At 50.4% G+C, this 20,337-nt stretch overlaps 1 protein-coding gene across 1 annotated transcript in view; it reads left to right on the top strand.

Moving 5' to 3' along the window:
* DNM3 (dynamin 3) overlaps positions 1–20,337 on the top strand; it is a 310,170-nt gene that overhangs the window by 36,497 nt on the left and 253,336 nt on the right. The gene's annotated exons all lie outside the window — the stretch shown is intronic.

A 20,337-nucleotide genomic window follows, 5' to 3' on the forward strand; every position in this document is an offset into this window, starting at 1 on the left:
TGTGTATGTATATATATATATATATATATATATCATTTTACAAGAGGTCTGTGTACCGCTGTTATCATTATTACTTTTTTGTAACCTTATAATTAAAAGCCTATTAAAAAACCTTCAATCCAATTCTATCCTATGGTGTGGTATAATCCAGGTGTTTGACAGCTTGCACATGGTATGTTTGGGGATGTACAGGCTGTGGAGCAGCTGTCTCATGCTGGCACATTCATGTGTCTCCATATTGCAGTTCAGACATCTCTTTTACATTATTAATAGAGATGAGCGAACGCGTTCGTCCGAGCTTGATATTCGTGCGAATATTAGGGTGTTCGGGATGTTCGTTATTCGTAACGAACACCATGCGGTGTTCTGGTTACTTTCACTTCCTTCCCTGAGACGTTAGCGCGCTTTTCTGGCCAATTGAAAGACAGGGAAGGCATTACAACTTCCCCCTGTGACGTTCAAGCCCTATACCACCCCCCTGCTGTGAGTGGCTGGCGAGATCAGGTGTTCGCCTAATATAAAAGTCGGCCCCTCCCGCGGCTCGCCTCAGATGCCTGGTGAGTTAGATGAGGGACAGTGCTGTTTATACCGGAGCTGCTGTAGGGAAAGAATTGGTAGTTAGTGTAGGCTTCAAGACCCCCCAAAGGTCCTTATTAGGGCCACTGATAGCTGTGTGTTGGCTGCTGTTAGCAGTGGGATTTTTTTTTTTCTCAAAATCGCCTCTGCAGACCGTTGCACCTGGCATTAGGGACAGAAGTGCTGCATAGGCAGGGAGAGTGTTAGGAGTGAGTGTAGCCTTCAAGAACCTCAACGGTCCTTTCTAGGGCCATATTTATCCGTGTGCAGTACTGTCCAGGCTGCTGTTAGCTGTGCTGCATTTTTTTTGGGCTTCTCAAAATCGCCTCTGCAGAGCATTCCACCCTCCATTGATACTGCAGGGAAAGAATTGTATAGGCAGGGCCACAACACAGTTATTATTCATAGAATATACGCAGTGCTGCCTTTTGGTGGGAAAAAACTGAAAACAAATCTATTTGTCCAGCCTCTGTCCGTCCTTACGGGCTGTGGACACGTGTGAGCTGCGTGAAAAACATTGCTAAATCATACGCACCCAGCTACGCTTTACTGCTGGCTTCGCCATTTGCTTTCCTTAATTGGGAAAAAAAAAACCTGCTCTGCCACAGTTATAATAACTCTGCTACCCTCACGTTCTGTGACACATAAGCAGGGACACAGCACAGTTATTAAACTTCTCATGTTCATAGAATATACGCAGTGCTGCCTTTTGGTGGGAAAAAACTGAAAACAAATCTATTTGTCCAGCCTCTGTCCGTCCTTACGGGCGGTGGAGACGTGTGAGCTGCGTGAAGAACATTGCTAAATCATACGCACCCAGCTACGCTTTACTGCTGGCTTCGCCATTTGCTTTCCTTAATTGGGAAAAAAAATACCTGCTCTGCCAGAGTTATAATAACTCTGCTACCCTCACGTTCTGTGACACATAAGCAGGGACACAGCACAGTTATTAAACTTCTCATGTTCATAGAATATACGCAGTGCTGCCTTTTGGTGGGAAAAAACTGAAAACAAATCTATTTGTCCAGCCTCTGTCCGTCCTTACGGGCGGTGGAGACGTGTGAGCTGCGTGAAGAACAGTGCTAAATCATACGCACCCAGCTACGCTTTACTGCTGGCTTCGCCATTTGCTTTCCTTAATTGGGAAAAAAAATACCTGCTCTGCCAGAGTTATAATAACTCTGCTACCCTCACGTTCTGTGACACATAAGCAGGGACACAGCACAGTTATTAAACTTCTCATGTTCATAGAATATACGCAGTGCTGCCTTTTGGTGGGAAAAAACTGAAAACAAATCTATTTGTCCAGCCTCTGTCCGTCCTTACGGGCGGTGGAGACGTGTGAGCTGCGTGAAGAACAGTGCTAAATCATACGCACCCAGCTACGCTTTACTGCTGGCTTCGCCATTTGCTTTCCTTAATTGGGAAAAAAAATACCTGCTCTGCCAGAGTTATAATAACTCTGCTACCCTCACGTTCTGTGACACATAAGCAGGGACACAGCACAGTTATTAAACTTCTCATGTTCATAGAATATACGCAGTGCTGCCTTTTGGTGGGAAAAAACTGAAAACAAATCTATTTGTCCAGCCTCTGTCCGTCCTTACGGGTTGTGGACACGTGTGAGCTGCGTGAAAAACATTGCTAAATCATACGCACCCAGCTACGCTTTACTGCTGGCTTCGCCATTTGCTTTCCTTAATTGGGAAAAAAAATACCTGCTCTGCCAGAGTTATAATAACTCTGCTACCCTCACGTTCTGTGACACATAAGCAGGGACACAGCACAGTTATTAAACTTAGATAATTCATTCACTAGAGGCAGTGGGGCCTTTCGTTTTCCAAAAAGGGCAAAAATTATATTTGGCCTGCAGTCTTGCGCCAATTTATTTCCTGCCTGTGAAATCAAATCACTGGTAATACAGCATGCTGAGGGGTAGGGGTAGGCCTAGAGGACGTGGACGCGGCCGAGGACGCGGAGGGCCAAGTCAGGGTGTGGGCACAGGCCAAGCTCCTGATCCAGGTGTGTCGCAGCTGACTGCTGCGCGATTAGGAGAGAGGCACGTTTCTGGCGTCCCCACATTCATCGCCCAATTAATGGGTCCACACGGGAGACGGTTATTAGAAAATGAGCAGTGTGAGCAGGTCCTGTCCTGGATGGCAGAAAGTGCTTCGAGCAACCTATCGTCTACCCGCAGTTCTGCGCCGTCCACTGCTGCCAATCCGAATCCTCTGTCTGCTGCTCCTCCTTCCTCCCAGCCTCCTCACTCCACTACAATAACACCTGCTCAGGAGCGGGAGCACTCCCAGGAACTGTTCTCGGGCCCCTGCTTAGATTGGGCAGCAGCGGTTCCTCTCCCACCAGAGGAGTTTATCGTCACTGATGCCCAACCATTCGAAAGTTCCCGGGGTCCGGGGGAAGAGGCTGGGGACTTCCGCCAACTGTCTCAACAACTTTCTGTGGGTGAGGAGGACGATGACGATCAGACACAGTTGTCTTGCAGTGAGGTAGTAGTAAGGGCAGTAAGTCCCAGGGAGCAGCGCACAGAGGATTCGGAGGAAGAGCAGCAGGACGATGAGGTGACTGACCCCACCTGGTGTGCAACGCTTACTCAGGAGGACAGGTCTTCAGAGGGGGAGTCAAGGGCATCAGCAGGGCAGGTTGCAAGAGGCAGTGCAGTGGCCAGGGGTAGAGGCAGGGCCAGACCGAATAATCCACCAAGTGTTTCCCAAAGCGCCCCCTCGCGCCATGCCACCCTGCGGAGGCCGAGGTGCTCTAAGGTCTGGCAGTTTTTCACAGAGACGCCTGACGACCGACGAACAGTGGTGTGCAACCTTTGTCGCGCAAAGCTCAGCCGGGGAGCCAACACCAACAGCCTCACCACCACCACCATGCGCAGACATATGATGGCCAAGCACCCCGCAAGGTGGGACAAAGGCCGTTCACCGCCTCCGGTTTGCACCCCTGCCTCTCCCCCTGTGCCCCAACCTGCCACTGAGATGCAACCCCCCTCTCAGGACACAGGCACTACCGCCTCATGGCCTGCACCCACACCCTCATCTCCGCTGTCCTCGGCCCCATCCAGCAGTGTAGTTCAGCGCACCGTTCAGCCGTCGCTTGCGCAAGTGTTCGAGCGCAAGCGCAAGTACGCCGCCACGCACCCGCACGCTCAAACGTTAACCGTCCGCATCGCAAAATTCATCAGCCTTGAGATGCTGCCGTATAGGGTTGTGGAAACGGAGTCCTTCAAAAGTATCATGGAGGCGGCGGCCCCGCGCTACTCAGTTCCCAGTCGCCACTACTTTTCCCGATGTGCCGTCCCAGCCCTGCACGACCACGTCTCCCGCAACATTGTGCGCGCCCTCACCAACGCGGTTACTGCCACGGTCCACTTAACTACGGACACGTGGACAAGCACAGGCGGGCAGGGCCACTACATCTCCCTGACGGCACATTGGGTGAATTTAGTGGAGGCTGGGACAGAGTCAGAGCCTGGGACCGCTCACGTCCTACCCACCCCCAGAATTGCGGGCCCCAGCTCGGTGCTGGTATCTGCGGAGGTGTATGCTTCCTCCACTAAAGCACCCTCCTCCTCCTCCTCTGTCTCACAATCAAGATGTGTTAGCAGCAGCATGTCGCCAGCAGTCGGTGTCGCGCGGTGTGGCAGCACAGCGGTGGGCAAGCGTCAGCAGGCCGTGCTGAAACTACTCAGCTTAGGCGATAAGAGGCACACGGCCCACGAACTGCTGCAGGGTCTGACACAGCAGACCGACCGCTGGCTTGCGCCGCTGAGCCTCCAACCGGGCATGGTCGTGTGTGACAACGGGCGTAACCTGGTGGCGGCTCTGCAGCTTGGCAGCCTCACGCACGTGCCATGCCTGGCCCACGTCTTTAATTTGGTGGTTCAGCGCTTTCTGAAAAGCTACCCACGCTTGTCAGACCTGCTCGTAAAGGCGCGCCGGCTCTGCGCACATTTCCGCAAGTCCCACACGGACGCTGCCACCCTGCGCACTCTGCAACATCACTTTAAGCTGCCAGTGCACCGACTGCTGTGCGACGTGCCCACACGGTGGAACTCTACGCTCCACATGTTGGCCAGGCTCTATGAACAACGTAGAGCTATAGTCGAATACCAACTCCAACATGGGCGGCGCAGTGGGAGTCAGCCTCCTCAATTCCTTTCAGAAGAGTGGGCCTGGTTGGCAGACATCTGCCATGTCCTTGGTAATTTTGAGGAGTCTACCCAGGTGGTGAGCGGCGATGCTACAATCATTAGCGTCACCATTCCTCTGCTATGCATCTTGAGAAATTCCCTGCAAACCATAAAGGCAGCTGCTTTGCGCTCGGAAACGGGGGCGGGGGAAGACAGTATGCCGCTGGATAGTCAGGGCACCCTCCTGTCTATTTCTCAGCGCGTACAGGAGGAGGAGGAGCAGCATGAGGAGGATGAGGAGGAGGGGGAAGAGACAGCTTGGGCCGCTGCTGACGGTACACCGGCTGATTGCCTGTCATCCTTTCAGCGTGTATGGCCTGAGGAGGAGGAGGAGGAGGAGGATCCTGATAGTGATCTTCCTAGTGAAGACAGCCATGTGTTGCGTACAGGTACCCTGGCACACATGGCTGACTTCATGTTAGGATGCCTTTCTCGTGACCCTCGCGTTGCACGCATTCTGGCCACGACGGATTACTGGGTGTACACACTGCTCGATCCACGGTATAAGGAGAACCTGCCCACTCTGATTCCCGAAGAGGAAAGGGGTTCGAGAGTGTTGCTATACCACAGGACCCTTGCGGACAAGCTGATGGTAAAATTCCCAGCCGACAGCGCTAGTGGCAGAAGGCGCAGTTCCGAGGGCCATGTTGCAGGGGATGTGCGTAGATCGAGCAGCATGTACATCCCAGGCAGTGCAACAGTCTTTAAGGGCCTGGCCAGCTTTATGGCTCCCCACCAAGACTGTGTCACCGCTCCCCAGTCACGGCTGAGTCGGCGGGAGCACTGCAAAAGGATGGTGAGGGAGTACGTAGCGGATCGCACGACCATCCTTGGTGACGCCTCTGCCCCCTACAACTACTGGGTGTCGAAGCTGGACACGTGGCCTGAACTAGCCCTGTATGCCCTTGAGGTGCTTGCTTGTCCTGCGGCTAGCGTCTTGTCGGAAAGGGTGTTTAGTGCGGCTGGGGGAATCATCACAGATAAGCGTAGCCGCTTGTCAACCGACAGTGCCGACAGGCTAACACTCATCAAGATGAACAAAGGCTGGATTTCCCCAGACTTCTGTTCTCCACCAGCGGACAGCAGCGATACCTAAGCAATACGTAGGCTGCACCCGCGGATGGAAGCTACGTTCTCTCTCACCATCCAAAACGGGGACATTTCTGCTTCATCAATCTGTGTCTAATATTCCTCCTCCTCCTCCTCCTGCTCCTCCTCCTGAAACCTCACGTAATCACGCTGAACGGGCAATTTTTCTTAGGGCCACAAGGCTCACTCAAATAATTTTTCAGAACAATTTTTATAAGTTTCAATTAGCTTAAAAGCGTTGGAACTTTAACTTGAACCAATTTTTCGTTACACTGGGCTGCCTCCAGGCCTAGTTACCACTTAAGCCACATTAACCAAAGCGATTCACCTGCCATCTTGGTTGGGCATGGCCAATTTTTACTGAGGTACATTAGTACTGTTGGTACACCAATTTTTTGGGGCCCTCACCTACAGTGTAATCATAGTAATTTCTATGTTCTTCGCCTGCACTCATGGTACAGAAAGGTGTGTGGGGTTGGCCTACACTTTAGCTACATAAATGTCACTTGTGCCTTGGCTATACTAAGGCTACTGAAATGGAACTAAGACTGCGCTCCCGCTATACTGCTGCTTCAGAATTGTTACTGGGGCCTGTCTTGAGTGCTACTATTGCTTACATGGAACGAAGACTGCGCTCCCGCTATACTGCTGCTTCAGAATTGTTACTGGGGCCTGTCTTGAGTGCTACTATTGCTTACATGGAACGAAGACTGCGCTCCCGCTATACTGCTGCTTCAGAATTGTTACTGGGGCCTGTCTTGAGTGCTACTATTGCTTACATGGAACGAAGACTGCGCTCCCGCTATACTGCTGCTTCAGAATTGTTACTGGGGCCTGTCTTGAGTGCTACTATTGCTTACATGGAACGAAGACTGCGCTCCCGCTATATTGCTGCTTCAGAATTGTTACTGGGGCCTGTCTTGAGTGCTACTATTGCTTACATGGAACGAAGACTGCGCTCCCGCTATACTGCTGCTTCAGAATTGTTACTGGGGCCTGTCTTGAGTGCTACTATTGCTTACATGGAACGGACACGTGGAGAGGACATGTAGTGCCTCAAAAACATCCCCCTCCTCCTCCAACAGGGAAAACATTGTTGGCAAATGCCTTTGCATTGGTTCGTCTGGTGGCAGTCCAAGAATTTCACCTTTACCGACACTACAAGAGAGCCCCCCCACCATCCCCCCGCCACGGCCCACTTAATCCTGGCCACATTCCGAAAACCAACAAAATACAACCGTGGTAGTAGGTCCGCAGTCACCACCACATTACCACCAACGCGGTTACTGTTAAGGTGCATATAACCACGGACACGTGGAGAGGACACGTAGTGCCTCAAAAACATCCCCCTCCTCCTCCAACAGGGAAAACATTGTTGGCAAATGCCTTTGCATTGGTTCGTCTGGTGGCAGTCCAAGAATTTCACCTTTACCGACACTACAAGAGAGCCCCCCCACCAACCCCCCCGCCACGGCCCACTTAATCCTGGCCACATTCCGAAAACCAACAAAATACAACCGTGGTACTAGGTCCGCAGTCACCACCACATTACCACCAACGCGGTTACTGTTAAGGTGCATATAACCACGGACACGTGGAGAGGACACGTAGTGCCTCAAAAACATCCCCCTCCTCCTCCAACAGGGAAAACATTGTTGGCAAATGCCTTTGCATTGGTTCGTCTGGTGGCAGTCCAAGAATTTCACCTTTACCGACACTACAAGAGAGCCCCCCCACCATCCCCCCGCCACGGCCCACTTAATCCTGGCCACATTCCGAAAACCAACAAAATACAACCGTGGTACTAGGTCCGCAGTCACCACCACATTACCACCAACGCGGTTACTGTTAAGGTGCATATAACCAGTCTGACTGGGGCATGCAGACACCTTGACAGAATGAATAGTGTGTGGCACATAGGTTCCCCATTGCTATGCCCACGTGTGCAGCTCCTGATGGCGGTGGCACAGGATTGTATTTCTCATTGCTTCTGTACAGCATTGTGGGCTATCGCCCCGCCCCTATTAAAGAGGGTCGCTACCTAGCCGTGCCAACCCTGTGCAGTGTGTGCCTGCGGTCCCTCGTCGTGGCAGACGCACTTCTAAATAGACATGAGGCTGGTGTGGCATGAGGGCAGCTGAAGGCTGCGCAGGGACAGTTTGGTGTGCGCTGTGGGGGGGAGGGGGTGCGGTTGGGCAGCATGTAACTCAGGAGAAGTGGCAGTGGAGTGTCATGCAGGCAGTGATTGTGCTTTGTTGGAGGTAGTGTGGTGCTTAGCAAAGGTATGCCATGCTAATGAGCGCTTTTCAGAAGTAAAAGTTGTTGGGAGGGGGGGGGGGGGCCCACTCTTGCCGCTATTGTGGCTTAATAGTGGGACCTGTGAACTTAGGATGCAGCCCAACATGTAGCCCCTCGCCTGCCCTATCCGTCACTGTGTCATTCCCATCACTTTCCTGAATTGCCCAGATTTTCACACATGAAAACCTTAGCGAGCATCGGCGAAATACAAAAATGTTCTGGTCGCCCATTGACTTCAATGGGGTTCGTTGTTCGAAACGAACCCTCGAGCATCACGGGAAGTTCGTTACGAATAACGAACACCCGAACATTTTGGTGTTCGCTCATCTCTAATTATTAACCCTTTTAACTCCTTGGTGACACAGCTTATTTTGGACCTACGGATGCGACAATTTTGGGGGGGATTTTCATATTGACTTTGCAAAAAGCCATAAACTTTTTACCATTTTTTGGGTACATATAATATATTGTATATATTATTTTTTGCAAGGCAGGGAGAAAAACACTTAAAGGGGTTGTCCCGAGGCAGCAAGTGGGTCTATACACTTCTGCATGGCCATAATAATGCACTTTGTAATGTACATTGTGCATTAATTATGAGCCATACAGAAGTTATAAAAAGTTTTATACTTACCTGCTCCGTTGCTGGCGTCCTCGTCTCCATGGTGCCGACTAATTTTCGCCCTCCGATGGCCAAATTAGCCGCGCTTGCGCAGTCCGGGTCTTCTCCTCTTCTCTATGGGGCTCCGTGTAGCTCCGTGTAGCTCCGCCCCGTCACGTGCCGATTCCAGCCAATCAGGAGGCTGGAATCGGCAATGGACCGCACAGAAGCCCTGCGGTCCATGAAGACAGAGGATCCCGGCAGCCATCTTCAGCAGGTGAGTATGAAGACGCCGGACCGCCGGGATTCAGGTAAGCGCTGTGCGGGTGGTTTTTTTAACCCCTGCATCGGGGTTGTCTCGCGCCGAACGGGGGGGGGGGTTTAAAAAAAAAAAAAACCGTTTCGGCGCGGGACATCTCCTTTAAGTTCTGCCATTGTTTTACGGGGTGCTCCTTTATATGGGCATATGCCGTTTTTGATCCGTGAATACTCTGTGTATTCATTGTCCAAAACACTGTATATTCCATGTGCATCTTTTTTTTTGCACACGTTATCTGCGATTTCACGCATGCAAAAAATGCAAACACATCTGATTGATTTTACGCGCAAATATGCATGTAGCATGCATATTTACACAGTTCCATTGACCGCAAAGGACTATTTCAGTCCATAATACGAACCAAAATAGGACATGCTATGTATTTTTTTTTTATTCATGCCTGTAAATATGCATTTGAAAAATGTTGGTCTGCATGCCCCAATGCAAATTAATAGGACTTCAGTGCTTCCTATTACACGCCTAATACCAAGTATGCATATGCCTATGTGAATGAGCCCTTAATTATGCAGCATAAAGAACACAATGATTATTTTTTTCTTCCGCTTGGTATGATTACAATAATACCAAAATTATATATTTTTTTTAGGTTTTTCCATTTTTGTACAGAAAAAAAAACTTTTTTGGAAATACTTTTCCCAAATCGTCTCCACGACAGCACCACCTGAGATAGCCTCCTCCTGGTTGGACAGGAGCACACCAAGAGGTTAAAACGCTCCCCACTCTCCCACCTTCCTCAGTGTCTTCCTGTCCTGCCAGGAGGCAGGATCCGCAAGAGGTGCTGGTGGAGACGCCAGCATGAGGATTTACTTACAGCGGATTGGAGGGCACTGGGTCTGCCTGTCCTCCCTTTCGACAGATGACTCCCGGGAAGCCACATGGGGTGGTTCTCCCCAGGCCAAGTTCCTCCTGCGGCGGCCCATGGGGGGGTTCAAAGCGGGAGTCCCAGCTCTCCTCCTCTGCCATATATAGGACCGGGCGCGGCGCTCCTGGAGCTCCCTTTGACGCGTCAGAGGGGGCGGGGCGCCGCATCACGTAACGCGGTGACGTCATCGCGCAATCGTCACCGGACGTGAGAAGAGGGCGGGGCTTGGCGCTGAGGCGCCAAATTTGAAAGTTTAAATGGAAGTAAAGGAACCTGAGAGAAGAGGAGATTTGTAAGGTAAGCCATTGCTATCAGGCTGGCTTAGATTGCTCCTAAGTGTCTGCAGCACTGGTATTACAGATGAGTGCTCCAGCACTGGACAACGCTGAGTCCTCTGCCACAGCGGGGGCCGTAAGTAGGCATTGCGGCAAAATGTTTATGCAAAATATCGAATGTATAATGCTTGGAATGTTGCATTCTTATTCGCAAAAACTCTGTTTGTCTGCCAGGGGGATAAATAAGACACCCCTCCAAGAACAAAACCCAAAAAGTGTGCAGAGTGCAGGTCGAGACTGCCAGCCACGTACGAGAGGCCTCTATGCAAGGCATGCGTAGCCAGGCTAGTTAAAGAGGAATCGGGGGGATTCCTGGAAGATGTCAGGAAGCTGGTCCAGGAGGAAGTGCGATTAACTCTGACATCACAAATAGCGCCGCCAGCAGGGGCATCCAGGGCTAAGTGCCAGAAAAGGGCATATAGCCCGGAAGAACTTTCAGATTCTGAGAGCTTAATCGGGACAGAGCAGGAAGAACCAGTGCCCGAAGAGTCCTCAGATGATGAAGACTATAAAAAATATTTATTCCACCAAGAAGACTTAGCGGAGCTTATTAAGTCTGTCAGGGCTACGCTTAAGATGGAGGAATCCAGAGAACCGTGTACTATACAGGACGAGATATTTGGGGGACTAGGGGAAAGACGCAGACACACCTTCCCAGTTAATAATAACATTTCCAAGATGGTTCAAAAAGAATGGAAAAAGCCTGATGCAGGATCCTTCTCCTCTAGGGGGGTTAAAAGACGATACCCGTTTGAAGATGAGGTGTGCGCAATCTGGGAAGAGGTACCCAAGGTGGATGTCCCGGAGGTCAAGGTGGGTAAAAGAACAACTCTGCCCTTTGAGGACACCACGCAATTAAAAGATCCAATGCATCGGAAGGCTGAGGGCCTCTTGAAAAGATCATGGAAACCAGCAGCGACCATACTCAGACCAGGGGTCACAGCCACTTGCGTGGCCAGGACCCTAGGAGTGTGATTGGAGCAGCTGGAGCGCCATATAACAAACAAAACTCCGAGGGAGCAGATTATAAACTCTCTCCCTATCGTAAAGATGGTCACAATTTTGTTGGCGGGATGCATCAACGTAGACAGTAAAACTCTCAGCAAAGGCGACAGCCCTGTCTAATTCCGCCAGAAGGGTCTTATGGCTAAAGTCCTGGTCGGGCGATTTAGCCTCTAAAAACAAGCTGTGTTCTCTTCCATTCCACGGCCAGTTTCTCTTCGGCCCAGATCTCGACAACATCCTCGAGAAGGCGGCCGACAGGAAGAAGGGGGAAGACCTTTTTTCGGGCCCCAGCGCAACAGCCCGAATCTTATCGAGGCAAAGGCAAGACAGGCCGCTGGAGTTACCCCAAGGGGGATAGAGGGAGAAATTTCCTCTTCAACCCCCACCAGGGGGATCCAACGAAACAGAGACCCTGACGCCATCCCAGTGGGGGCAAGGCTGGGGAGCTTTGCAGATCGATGGGCGGCGATTTGCGAGGGCACATGGATCCCAAAAGTCCTACAGCAGGGATACCAAATAGAACTGGTGTCCCTCCACAGAAGAAAATATGTTACCACAAGGGGCGCAGCACAACAATTATGCCTACTACAACAGAGCGTTCGGGAACTACTAGATTCAAACGCAATATCCTCTGTACCTCAGAACGAAGAGACCCGGGGCCACTACTCCAGACTCTTCCTGATAAGGAAACCTTGCGGGAAATCTCGCATGATAATAAACCTGAACCCTCTGAACGCCTTCATTAAATACAGGAAATTCAAGATGGAGTCAATCTCCTCAACAGTGAAGCTGATACCAAGGGGAGCCTATATGGCCTCTATAGATCTAAAAGATGCATACTTCCATGTGCTGATCCACAAGGATTCTCAGAAATACCTGAGGTACGCATTAGATATGGGCAGAAGAACAAGTCACCTTCAGTTCAGATGCCTTCTCTTCGGGATCTCCTCAGTGCCCCGAATCTTTACAAAAATCATGGCAGAGGTAGCTGCCTACCTGAGAAAAAAATCAATCCTGATAATACCCTATCTGGACGACATCCTGATTGTAGCAGAGTCCAGAGAGCTCCTAGCAGAACACCTGGCGACGGTGCTCGATCTGCTCCAATTCCTAGGATGGATAATAAACTGGGAGAAATCCAGCTTAGATCCCAGCAGAGAAAAAGTATTTCTGGGCATAACGCTCGACTCGGAAACTCAATGCTCCTTCCTTCCCGAGGTAAAGATACAAAAGGTCTGTCAGCTGGTCAAAACCTTTCCGCGGAGACTGTCATGTACAGTCCGGGAGGCCATGTCCCTCCTAGGAACCCTGACATCATGCATCCCGGGGGTAGCGTGGGCCCAAGCTCATACCAGAGCCCTGCAGATCGCAGTCCTTTCAGTCTGGGACAGAAGACAGTCCTCATTAGGGACAAAGATATGCATCCAAAACTCGGTGAAGTTATCCCTGCATTGGTGGACATCCCAGCGAACCTGCGAAGGGGGGTCGACTGGATACAGAACCCAGCCACACACATCACGACAGATGCAAGTGCCTGGGGATGGGGAGCGCACGTGGGAGACCAACTTCTTCAAGGTCCCTGGCCACAGGAGATAAAAGGCCAATCCTCAAATTACAGAGAACTCCAGGCGGTTTGGAAGGTCCTACAACAACTGGGGGATTCGGTAAGGAATCAGCATATAAAGATCCTGTCAGACAACACCACGGCGGTGGCCCACATTCGGCGCCAGGGGGGCACGAGGTCACCAGCTCTACAGAGCATCTCGCAGAAAATCTTCCGCTGGGCAGAGGGCTGAGTCCTCTCAATTTCGGCAACGCATCTAAAGGGGGTGCTGAACCAGAGGGCGGATTTCCTCAGCAGAAGGCGTATAGACCCAGGAGAGTGGTCTCTATCCCAGGAGGCGTTCAGAATCCTGACAAACAGGTGGGGACCCCCACAACTGGATCTATTTGCAACCAGGGAGAACGCCAAGGTGAAGAACTTCTTCTCCCTCAGACCGAGGGACCGGCCAACAGCCGTAGACGCCCTAATCCAGGACTGGGGAAAAAAGCTTGTGTGCGCCTTTCCTCCAATACCGCTGATTCCAAGAGTGTTGCAACATTGCAGATCACAGATATGCACACTAATCCTGGTGGCCCCCTTCTAGCCAAAGAGAAGCTGTACATCCCCCCTCCCCCCCCAAAAAAAAGAGGTACTAGAAAAATTTACGAAATATAACTTTCTTTAGTAAAAAATTTAGGTTAAAATACCAGTTGGGTAAAGATTTAGGTTAAGCTCCTACCCCAGCAGTTCGTTAGAAACCACTGAGTTAGGTGGGAGAGGGGGGAGCATTTTAACCTCTCGGTGTGTTCCTGTCCAACCAGGAGGAGGCTATCTCAGGTGGTGCTGTCGTGGAGACTCCTGGACACCCGATTATCGGCTAGGTATAATCACCTATTTCTTGTTAGTGTCATTGGGGGACACAGCTTGACCATGGGTATACAGCAACTGCCGATTGGAGAACATGAGTTGGCTCCTCCTACTTGCTATATACCCCCTGCAGGCACTCAGCTAATTAGTTTTTAGCTTAGTGTCTACAGTGGGAATTCCACACAGAGGTGTTCCAGACGATATGTCAGAGGCGGGGCAGCCTGGACGTTGATCTAATGGCATCCATGCTCAATCACAAGCTACCAGTCTTCATGTCTGGGTCTCAAGACCCTCTGGCTCGGGTAGTGGATGCCCTCTTTATTTCATGGAGGGACTTTCGGCTCCCTTACATCTTTCCTCCCTTTCCCCTGATTCTGTGTTTTCTCAAAAAGATCAAGACAAAGGGTTGCCCAGTAATCCTGGTGGCTCCAGATTGGCTCCTGCGCTTGTGCTACTCAGATTTTATCGAGCTACTGGACGATGCACCCTGACGTCTTCCTCCTCAAGTCGACCTACTCTCGCAGGGCCCCTTTTTCCATCCCAATTTACCTCGGCTACATTTCACGGCCTGGCAGTTAAGACCACGGTTCTGAAAGAACGTGGTTTCTCCCAGCCGGTAATTCATACAATATTAAAGGCCAGAAAAACCTCATCCTCCCAAGTCTATTATTGTGTTTGGGGGAGTTATTTTTGTTGGTGCGAAGGCTGCAGCCTGCACCCATTTAATTTTTCTTTGTCTCACCACCTGTCATTTTTACAAAAGAGTCTGGAACTAGGTTTGGGTCACTATCTATGAGTCTTTTGACCTTCAAGGTGACCCTGTTGGTGGCATTCACCTCTTTACGTCGAATATCTGAACTCACAGCCCTCTCCACAGAGCCACCCTTAACTGTTCTGCACCAGGACAAGGTGGTGTTGCGCCCAAACGCTTCTTTTTTGCAGAAGATGGTCTCAGACTTCACCCTCAGTCAAGGTATTGTTCTACTGTCTTTTTCCCCGATGCGGTTCTTCCAGAAGAACAAGCCCTGCATTAGTTAGATCTAGTGCGGGCACTGCAGATTTACCTGTTCAGGATGGCTTCCGTGAGGTGCTCAGGGTCTCTTTTCGTGGTACCGAACGGCCCAAAGGGGGGAAGCCTGATGCATCCAAGGGGGCCAAATCCTGTTGTATACGCCTTGAGAAAGACTCCAGTAGTCAAAACTTTGCTTGTATCATTTTAAACATGGAGTAATAAAGATTTGCTTTTATTGGATTCACCATTGATGCTGCCAGTTTATGCAACGTCTCGGACAGTTGTGGGAACTGGAGGTCCATGGTGTGGCTTGGCAAGACTGGATACCTCTGCTTAACAATTGCATACTACGTGAGTGCTGCAGGATATACTCTACAGAAAGACTTGCACACTCCACTTGGGCGTTTGGGGCCTCGAGAGCAATGCGTAATGGCACCTCTACTGCCATGGTTTGTAAGGCTGTGACGTGTTCGTTGCTGCACACTTTTTCAAAATTTTACCAGGTGCAAACTTTTGCTGCTGCGGGCGCCGCCCTTGGCTCGACGATTTTGCAAATGGCTATGGACCATTCTCAGAGGTCTTGAGTAAGTTTCCCACCCCGTGGGACTGCACTGGGATGTCCTATGGTCAAGCTGTGGCCCCCAATGACACGAACGCAAAGGAGAACTTTCTTGTTTTATTCATTGGGGACACAGCATCCGCCCGATAAGAGTCTTTCCCTTTGACATCATGACAGCATACGCTGGAGGTTGCTGACCTGAAGGGACAGGAAGAGGCAGAGCATAAAAGAAACCTCCCCTCCACCAAACACCAGTGTTTTCCTGTCCCTCCAGGACAGCAGCGGCAGAACTCCAGCGTATGCTGTCACACGCCGCAGGTTCTGACTTGCCGGTGGTGGTTGGCGGCATCTCTTCTGGCGGCCCTGGTTTCCTCAGTGGGAAGGACCTCACCTGGGTGCTAACCAGAGACTGCATGGGCCTGGGTACAAGTAAGGGCTTTCCCGCACCACCACGGCCGTCATCCAGGCAGTGGCCGCTACCTCTGGGTCTCCCGGCTTCGCAATGATGTCAGACGCTTCGCACGGGGGGGGGGGGGGGGGGCGTCAGGCGGAGCGCACGGAGGGGGGCGTGGCCTAGCGCGGCTTGGTGCCAGATTCAAAGCTAAAAGACCCCCTGCACTAGGAGAAGGCAGCTGGTGCCTACTGTACATTGGGAATCGCTCCTAAGGACAGAATTTGATTCCACAAGCGCAGGATGTCAGCCAGGGAGGACCTAGACAATCTCCAAACTGTAAGTGATCCTGTGGGCCAACCTACAAACACCTGCACTACACTTCCCTTACTAACAGAGTTCTTACTTGTCATTTTAGGACATGGATACTCAAAAACATAGGGAAGCTAGGAGGAGAAGTAAAAAGTGTCCAGTATGCTTAGCAAAGCTTGACGACTCCTATGCTAAAACATTATGCGCTTCCTGTTCAGCGAAAATTCTGCAGGAAGAAAAATCTTCCCTCATGTCCGAAATCCGGTCAGTCGTCCAGGAAGAAGTACCATCCTCCCTCTTGGACCTCCAACCAGGGCCCTCGGGGGTTACAAGAAGGTCTGCTCTGGTAGTGTCAGAGTCCAACTCTGACATGGCGGAAGAATTTGATTTTGAAGATCTTGAGGAAGTGTCGCAGGGGGAGAAAAAATATCTTTTCTCCACCACTAACGTGGATCAACTACTAAAAGCAGTTTGCAGAACCATGCAAGTGGAGTAAGAAGTTTAGCAGCCTTGCACAGCACAGGACGACATGTTTGTGGGTCTTCTTCCACAACGTAAATCTACATTCCCTGTAAACGCAACACTTAAAGGGGTTGTCCCGAGGCAGCAAGTGGGTCTATACACTTCTGCATGGCCATAATAATGCACTTTGTAATGTACATTGTGCATTAATTATGAGCCATACAGAAGTTATAAAAAGTTTTATACTTACCTGCTCCGTTGCTGGCGTCCTCGTCTCCATGGTGCCGACTAATTTTCGCCCTCCGATGGCCAAATTAGCCGCGCTTGCGCAGTCCGGGTCTTCTCCTCTTCTCTATGGGGCTCCGTGTAGCTCCGTGTAGCTCCGCCCCGTCACGTGCCGATTCCAGCCAATCAGGAGGCTGGAATCGGCAATGGACCGCACAGAAGCCCTGCGGTCCATGAAGACAGAGGATCCCGGCAGCCATCTTCAGCAGGTGAGTATGAAGACGCCGGACCGCCGGGATTCAGGTAAGCGCTGTGCGGGTGGTTTTTTTAACCCCTGCATCGGGGTTGTCTCGCGCCGAACGGGGGGGGGGTTTAAAAAAAAAAAAACCCGTTTCGGCGCGGGACATCTCCTTTAAGCAATTGAGTGGAACACTGTGGATCAAGCTCCGTTAATTTCTAAAGAATTTAAGGAGCGTCTTTTATTTGCGGACGATGAGGTGGCTATCTTTGACGAGATGCCAAAGGTTGACACAGCTATCTCTATTGTGTCTAAGAGAACTGGGCTACCCTTTGAGGATATGTCCCACTTAAAGGACTCTATGAACAACAAAGTGGACATGACCATGCGTAAGCCATGGTCCACGTCCAGTCTGATTGTGAAGTCCAACAATGCGGCCACTTCGGTGGCTCGCTCCATGGCGGTTTGGCTGGATCAGCTTGCGTCTTTGATTGACCAGAAAGCCTCCAGAGAAGAGATTGCGGGTGGCATCCCTCTGCTCCAGATGGCCACGGGATTCCTGGCGGATGCTTCGATGGAGACGGTCCGCTTTGGAGCCCGTATGGCAGCCCTATCTAACATGGCCAGAAGGTCAGTTTGGGTAAAGAAGTGGTCAGGAGACATAACCTCCAAAAATAAGGTATGTACCCTACCCTTTTGGGGTTCACGCATCTTCGGACCGGACCTGGATCGCCTGCTGGAAAGGGCAGCAGACAAAAACCAGGGACTGCCAGCCATCAGACCCCCAAAAGACCCTTCACTCCACGTCCCTCGTCTGCAACTTACGTGGGAAAAGGAAAGACCGGAAGGTGGTCTTATCTGAAGGGAGGAAGGGGTAAGACTTTTACTGTTGTCCCTCAGCCTGCATCGTTGTGTCCGGTGGGCGGATGATTAGTTCATTTCTATACTAGTTGGCAAAACATAACTACTAATGAATGGGTCTTGCACCTGGTGGCGGAGGGGTACAAGATTGAGCTAGAATCTTGCCCTCCGAATAGATTTATTTTAACCTCGGCGCAGTCTCTAGCCCTAGAGCAGGCTCTACTAATGGGAGTTCAGAACCTGCTTGATCTCGGTGCGGTTATTCCTGTCCCCAAAAGGGAATAGGGGAATGGGTTTTACTCCCCTCTCTTTCTGGTTCCCAAACCAGATGGCTCCCACCGCACCATAATTAATCTCAAAGAATTAAACAAATTTATTGAGTATAGAAATTTTAAAATGGAGACTATCAGAACCGCAACCCCCCTGATTGGTAGGGATAATGTAATGGCTACGATTGACTTAAAGGATGCGTATTTTCACATCCCCATTTATGTCAACTCGCAAAGGTTCCTGAGATTTGCGCTGAGAGTGGAAGGGGAAATCCGTCACTTCTAATTTATCTGCCTCCCCTTTGGAATCTCCTCTGCTCCACGAATCTTTTCCAAAGTGGTGATTGAAATGGTAGCCTTTTTGCGCGATTGCGGGATTATTATCGTCCTATATCTGGATGATTTCCTGCTGGTGGCAGATTCACCGACTATTCTGAGATCACCCTTGGGTTCCACACTTCAGCTATTTAAGGACCTGGGCTGGATCATTAATGATATGAAATCCAACATGGAACCGGAAACCCGGAAAAAATTCTTGGGACTCATTTTGGATTCTTGTCTCCAATGTTCGTCCCTCCCTCCCCTAAGGAAACAGCTCATTTTAGAGGAATGTTCTGGTCTATATAAAAATCTCTAGAGTATCAATAAGAGAGGCGATGCGGGATTAATGACTTTATGCATTGGTGTGGTTCCCTGGGCCCAGTTCCACAGCCATGATCTCCAGGCACTTATCCTCCAAAATTGGGACAAGTCTAAGTCCCCTCGCTTGACAAAACAATTTCTATTGTCTGGTGGTTGTCCTCAGATAACCTTTCATGGGCATCTGAATGGAATTTGGACCCCGCGATGATAATAACAACGGATGCCAGCGCCAAAGAGTGGGGGGCCCACTTTGATGGTGGCCATATACAGGGCACATAAGGGAACTTAATGCAGTTTGGAGATCTCTACGTAGCCTGCAAACAGTTTAAAGGATGAAGCATGTGAGGATCTTTTCCGATAACATGACGGCAGTGTCACTCATTCGCCCCCAGGGTACCACCAGGAATCCTCTACTTCAGCATCTGGCGGGAAGGATCCTTCAGTGGGCGGAACTCACAACCAGATGACTGGCGGCCTTCCACATAAAAGGAGCCAAGAATTCAGCTGCGGACTTTCTAAGCAGGAAGAAAGTGGACCGAGGAGAGTGGGAACTCCATCCCGAGGTGTTCAGCCTACTTGTGTCAAAATGGGGGGTACCCGAAATAGACCTGTTTGTGTCAAGCACACATACCAAGTGCCGTCTTTTTTTTTTTCCTGAGGCTCAGAGAAACAAGCCTTGGGCACAGACGCCCTCTCTCACCCCTGGGTCTGGGACTTAGCTTACGCTTTTCCCCTTTTACCTTTGATTCCGCTCCTCCTAAGGAAATTACTGCGGTCAAGCCTGTTAGTAATTCTAGTAGCGCCTTTTTGGCCCCAAAGACCTTGGTTTCCTCTCCTGAGATCTCTGTCAGTGGGAGAGCCTTTCCATCTTAAGCCAAGACCAGAAATATTGCTGCAGGGTCCTCTCCTTTACCCAGAGGTTCACAAGTTCAGGCTTACGGCCTGGATCTTGAACGGGTAAAATTCTTAAAGGATCTATTTACTAATGTGGTTTCCACTATTTGCGAGAGCCTTAAGCCCTCAACGAAAAAGATTTATTCCAAAGTCTGGAAAAAAATTCTCAGAATGGATGGGTCAGGACATCCAACAGTTAGATCAACCAGATATCCGTAAGATTCTAGATTTCCTCCAGGCGGGCCTGGATAAAGGGTTGAGGCCAAATACCCTCAAAGTCCAAGTGGCGGCTTTGGAGGCATTTTTGATCTCGCGCTTGCTGAGCATAGGTGGATTAGGAGATTTCTTAGAGCGACGAGTAGACTGCATCCATTTACAAGGCTTACGGCGCCCCCCTGGGATCTGACTTTAGTCCTTCAGGCCTTCTGCGATCCCCCGTTTGAACTTATTAGAGACCTATCCATTGCATTGCTGACGTATGAGGTAGCCGTCCTTGTGGCAGTCACGTTAGTCGGCTAGGCGCGTGGGTGAAATCCAGGCCCTTTCACATAGGCCCCTATATATGACTATTCACCCCGCCAAGATTGTATTCTCCTTAGATCCTTCCTTCCAACCCAAAGTCTTGTCAAATTTCCACAGAGGCCAGCCAATAGTTATTCCAGCCTTTTGTCAAAACTTTAAAAATGAAAAGGAGCAGAAGTTCCATAATTTAGACGTTAAAAGAGCTGTACTAGTGTACCTTG

Source organism: Eleutherodactylus coqui, chromosome 3, assembly GCF_035609145.1.
Source record: "Eleutherodactylus coqui strain aEleCoq1 chromosome 3, aEleCoq1.hap1, whole genome shotgun sequence".
NCBI lineage: Eukaryota > Metazoa > Chordata > Amphibia > Anura > Eleutherodactylidae > Eleutherodactylus > Eleutherodactylus coqui.